This window comes from Lissotriton vulgaris, chromosome 3_1 (genome assembly GCF_964263255.1).
Source record: "Lissotriton vulgaris chromosome 3_1, aLisVul1.2, whole genome shotgun sequence".
NCBI classification, from domain to species: domain Eukaryota; kingdom Metazoa; phylum Chordata; class Amphibia; order Caudata; family Salamandridae; genus Lissotriton; species Lissotriton vulgaris.
Window position 1 is genome coordinate 1,135,823,105 of NC_141689.1, and position 5,757 is coordinate 1,135,828,861.

The 5,757-nt window shown below is 43.1% G+C and overlaps 1 pseudogene; it reads left to right on the forward strand.

Annotated features, from left to right (window-relative positions):
- The first annotated feature begins 1,836 nt into the window (after nt 1-1,836).
- LOC147727540 (arf-GAP with coiled-coil, ANK repeat and PH domain-containing protein 2 pseudogene) lies at nt 1,837-4,197 on the forward strand (annotated as a pseudogene).
- The last annotated feature ends 1,560 nt before the right edge of the window (nt 4,198-5,757 follow it).

A 5,757-nucleotide genomic window follows, 5' to 3' on the forward strand; every position in this document is an offset into this window, starting at 1 on the left:
CACAACCCAGGGGCTTTACCTCAGAACCTTGTGTGAGTAGCCAGTAGTAAGACATAGTGAGTTGCATGCCTGATGCTGAAGTATGAGGTGATAGGTATATCATAAGCTAGATTTCAAGCAAGCCGAAGGGGGGTTCCGTTTTTGTGCCTCAGACCTCGACATGTGTAGTCGTGGGTTTTCTCTCTCCTTCTCAAATAAAACCCCTAACTTTAATTTACAATATGCTAATTGGATCTCTAGTTCATTTTCTTAAATTTAACTAAGAGATCCATTACTACATTGTGCTTCTCCAGACGCTCTTAAAATATACTGCCCACCAGTATGGATGACATGTGATTCCTACATCTTGTAATCTTCATTGGCTTATGTGACATTCCCTGTAGACTGATTTACATATTTGCCTGATCGTTTGTCTCTGTATAATGTGTGTGTGATGTAAAGTACTGTGACACCCTACAATAATATGAGTAGAGATATACAACAAATGAAATGCATAAGAGAGAGTGGCTACGGAGAGATGAGGGGCACTGGAAGAGGGTTTTAGTGAGGAAGTCTGAGGTGGAAGTCAATAGGGTGCTACGGAGAGATGAGGGGCGCTGGTGGACAGTGGCAGTGAGGGAATCTGAGGAAGAGATCAATAGCGGGGGCTACGGAGAGATGAGGGGCGCTGGAGGAGGGTGGCAGTGAAGGGATCCAAGGAGGAGGTCATGAGGGAGAGCCCGAGAAGTGTCACTTGCCTGATACTCTAACATCAGAAACATTCTCTTTCCATCAAGGGGACATTACATGAAAAAGAAAACTTTTTGAGAGTGAGAACATTTAGAAAGAGATTTGAAAGGAAAATAATGAGCTTTACTGGCCCTTCCTTGTAAGACTTAGTAGAGATAAAGGAGGGCCCTGAAGCAGGCCTGGCTAGACATATAAGTGACAAATCTGGCCCGCCGTGGCCCACCCGATTGCACACTTGGCCCACCCTAATAAAAGTCCTGGAGCTGGGCCTGGATAAAATTAAGATGTGTGCTTATGTGTTCCTTTGAATTTAATGTGATGTTCTCTGGTGATGTATTAGTCTATACTGCTGTTCCTCATGTACAAAACGTGGCCATGGACCCATACCTGCTGACGGCAGACCTCACTTACTCTTAATGGTTTCTCTTTCCAAGGCCCCCGGATGGAGCAAGTGTGAAAGAAAAAAATACATGTCCCTAAAGTAAAAACTGTCAATCAAGAGCTGTATTGATCTATTGATTTTCGGACATTATAAACATCTTGTTTTACAGAATCCACAGTCCTAATTAAGGCATCTGTGAGGTGTTAAATAATCTGTAACACGTTCAATAGTATAGTACTTTAGCAGACAGGTATCCCTTATTGGCAAAGACTCTGGGGAGCAGGAGTGTCTGTGCTTACAGAAACCTTCCTTTAAAATGGACGTTTGTGACCAGACAATGAAAAAAACAGGTTTGCCTATGTACAGAAAAATTATTAAAGACCACTACCTCCAATGATAAATTGCCTTGTTGCTGATAATGCAAATACATTGGTGGAACCCTGCTGAGGACCACAATCTGATTCTATATTTTGTGTCTATGACGCTCAGACTCTTGCATTGTTGTCTGTTGTCTATGTCTATGTGCGTATCTAGGAAACTGGAGTGTCTGCCAGCAGGGACCGTGCTCAGAAGTGGAGGAAGCGCAGAGGACTGAGAGCTGCGCAGCGGTGAGGCAGGCTGAAGAGTGACAGACTTCAACTGCTGTGCTCAGACCCCCTCATCTTGCTGCTGCCTCTTTATTCCTGCCCTCACCTTGATCGCCCGGGAGGGGCCGAGGCGACAGCATGAAGGGGGCCGTTGATTTCGAGGAGTGCTTGAAGGACTTTCCCCGTTTCAGAGCCGCTTTGAAGGAGGTTGAAGGTGATGTGACGGGACTGGAAGTGAAACTTGATAAGCTTGTTAAGCTATGTAGTGGCATGATTGATGCAGGCAAGGCCTTTTGGGCTGCCAACAAGCAATTTATGAATGGCATGCGGGACCTGGCACAGTATTCGAGCAAGGATGTGGTGATTGAGTCTAGCTTGACCAAGTTTTCAGACTGCCTCCAAGAAATGATCAATTATCACACAATCCTGTTTGACGAAGCTCAGAGATCCATTCAAACACAGCTCCAGACATTTATTCAGGACGATCTTCCAAAATTCAAAGATGCAAAGAAGCAGTTTGATAAGGTCAGTAAAGAAAAAGAAAACGCTCTAGTTAAACATGCCCAAGTTCAAAGAACAAAACTGAACGAGGTGGAGGAGGCAACAAACATCTTAATCGCAAAAAGAAAGTGCTTCCAGCACATAGCTTTGGACAACGTCCTTCAAATCAATGTTCTTCAGTCAAGGCGGAGGTCTGAAATTTTAAAATCAATGTTGTCCTTCATGAAGGCACATCTCGGCTTCTTCCACCAGGGCTACGATCTCTTCAGTGAACTTGAACCGCACATGGAAGAGCTTGGTTCACAGCTGGATCGGCTTGATGTGCATGCAGCAAAGCAGAAGAGGGACATGGAACAAAAACACTCCACTATTCAGCAGGAGGATTTCACCAACGATGATCTCGGACTTCAATACAATGTTGATACTGCTAATGGCATTGTGGTGGAAGGATATCTCTTTAAAAGGGCCTCTAATGCCTTTAAAGCTTGGAACAGGCGCTGGTTCTCAATACAAAACAACCAACTGGTATATCAGAAAAAAATGAAGGATAACCCCAAAGTGTTTTTTGAAGATTTACGGCTCTGCACAGTTAAACACTTTGAAGACATAGAAAGACGTTTCTGCTTTGAAGTAGTCACACCAACAAAGAGCCGCATGCTACAGGCTGACTCAGAAAAGCTGCGACAGGCATGGATTAAAGCTGTCCAAACCGGCATTGCTGCAGCATATAGAGAAAAGAGTGATGAGACGGAGAAGCTGGATAAGAAATCTCCACCTTCCACAGGAAGTCTGGACTCTGGCAGCAATGTGCAAGAAAAATCAGTTAAAGGTGAAAGTGCCTTACAGCGGATCCAGTGTATCGCTGGAAACTCGGTCTGCTGCGATTGTGGTCTGGCGGATCCGCAATGGGCCAGCATCAACCTTGGAATCATCCTGTGCATTGAGTGTTCTGAGATACACAGGAGCCTTGGTGTGCACATTTCAAAAGTAAGGTCATTAACGTTAGATACATGGGAGCCTGAAGTACTAAAGCTGATGTGTGAACTGGGAAATCAAGTTATTAATCGAATATATGAAGCTAAATTGAAAACCCTTGGAGTAAAGAAGCCAGACAATGAAAGTCCAAGAGTGGAAAAGGAGGCATATATCAGAGCAAAGTACATGGAAAAGAGGTTTGTGAACCAGGACTGCGTTGCTTCACACCCTCCTGATGGACAGGAAAGGCCTTATTCCCAGTGCAAGAACGAAGACCTCAGCAGTTCTGAGAAGTCCCTGGCATCACAGGATCACTTCTCAACATCTGCCAGAAGTTCAGTGAAAAGCAATGCCAGTGTATTGCACTTCAGTTCAGAAGGCATTCGAGAACTTCTTGCCTCTTTTGTATCCTCAAAAAGTTTGCATCAACCAGTCCTAGAAGTCGAGAAGCGAGATTCTGCAGTATTTCAGGATTCGAAAAAGTTTCATCCGGGGCTGTACCTTTATCGAGCTGCGCATGAGAGAAGCCTTCCTGATATGGCAGAAGCATTGGCACATGGCGCAGATGTTAACTGGGTGAATGCAGAGGACAACAACGCAACACCCCTCATTCAGGCTGTGCATGGGGGCTCTTTGGTCACTTGTGAGTTCCTGCTGCAGAATGGTGCCAATGTTAATCACATGGACCTGCATGGCAGAGGACCCCTGCATCATGCAACTGTTTTAGGGCACACCGGGCAAGTCTGCTTATTTCTGAAGCGTGGGGCAAATCAGCACACCAAAGATGAAGAAGGAAAATGCCCTTTGACTATTGCACTTGAAGCTGCAAATGCTGATATTGTAACCCTGTTGCGAGTGGCAAGAATGAATGAGGAGATGCGGGAATCTGAAGGACTGTATGGACAGCCAGGTGACGAGACCTACCAGGACGTAATCCCTGATTTTTCACACATGGCATCCAATAATCCTGAGAAATTAAACCGTTTCCAGATGTCCGATACACCAAAGTTTTCAAAGATGTAGAGGAGAAAAGTGCACCCTTGTCCTCACCCACACCTGGTGCTTCCTGAGTAAAGTGCCTGGTCCCTGGCTCATTGCCTGACTTGGGAACATTAGTTTAAGAACCGAACAGTCTGGAACCTCCAACAGCATTTGATTGACACCATGAATATAGGGTCCTTTATATACAGAAAGACACCACAGGGCACCAGAAATATGAATACCTCAGCAGCCAGTCTAGCAAAGTGCTCCTTGGTTTAAATATATCAAGTTACCACATGTTCCTACTGTCCATGTATTTCACCTTGTGGTACCTCAGCGGAAGGATACACAGATTTGAAGTCTTCTCATTGTAAATCCTAAGTGAAGCAGATGCCATGCTATGTAGTATATGTCAATTCTGGCGTCTGTTTTCCATGTAAAATGCACACCAGTGCATGTTCTAAAATTGTTTATACTGTTATTCTAGACGGCAGCTTTTGAATATCTAATTGTAGTTTTCATGTCCTAGTCAACAATGACTAGCTTGCCATTTCATTTTCTTAGCTTCAATAATAGAGGTATCAGTTTTAAAAGATACATTTGGCACATGGTTAAATGGGCACCATGTAGCATTCTTGTTTATGAATTTATTTACCCATTTTTTAAATTCTTTAATATTGTGAACGGTATGCAAAGTACGAGGTTTTCAGAATCCTTGCTAGCACCTTACTTAGATGTAATGAATGTAATTCTTGGAACCAAATCAAGAAATTGCCAGGTGCATGTATATCCAAATAGTGCAAATTCAATTGAGTCACTTATCAGGTGCACATACATTCTAGTTCATCTGTACAGTGCTCACACAGTGGGATTATTGTAACGTACTCGATTTTTCAAAAAACATTGCACTCCATGCACCTTCTCTTGAAGCATCTCTAGTAACAACAGCCTTTCTTCGTACCAATGTAATTTTGTTCGCCCATTAATGCAAGTCAAGTATTACACAAAAAAAGTAAATAAATTAGAACAGATTTTTACCATTTTTAAAAAGGTATATTAATGTTCTTCCAACTCGAAGGGAAATGTTATGCAAACAAATGTATGTAAATAGTTTACTTCTTGAAGAGACCGAAATAAATAAAACCTTTTTGTTTTGAAAAATTAATTTCCAAAAATAATATTAATTTATTAAGTTCAAACTGGTAATTATGAGCCTTTAAGTGGTATACGATTTGCAAAGAGTGGCGAGTTTCCTGTTGATTTCTACACTTTTAAAGCACTTAGGCATAGTTAATTCACTGCATGAATTTGGGGGTGGTCAATATGCCCCTCATTTACAAGAAAATGATGCAGCGTCGCGCCGCAAGCCATTTTGCTGCGCAGAGCTGCATAATTTTCAAAGCATATGGATGCATTGTGTTGACAACAATGCAATGCATGCGTGTGCTTTCCCCTACGCTGGCACACAATTGGCTGCCATGTGCCAGCGCAGGCACCCTTGTGTCCTTTTTCAGGGATGCCTGCATTGTGGGGATGATTGTTTTTGTGCAGGAAGCCCAAAAACAATCAGTGATGACATGTCCTCTTTCTATGCATGCTGTA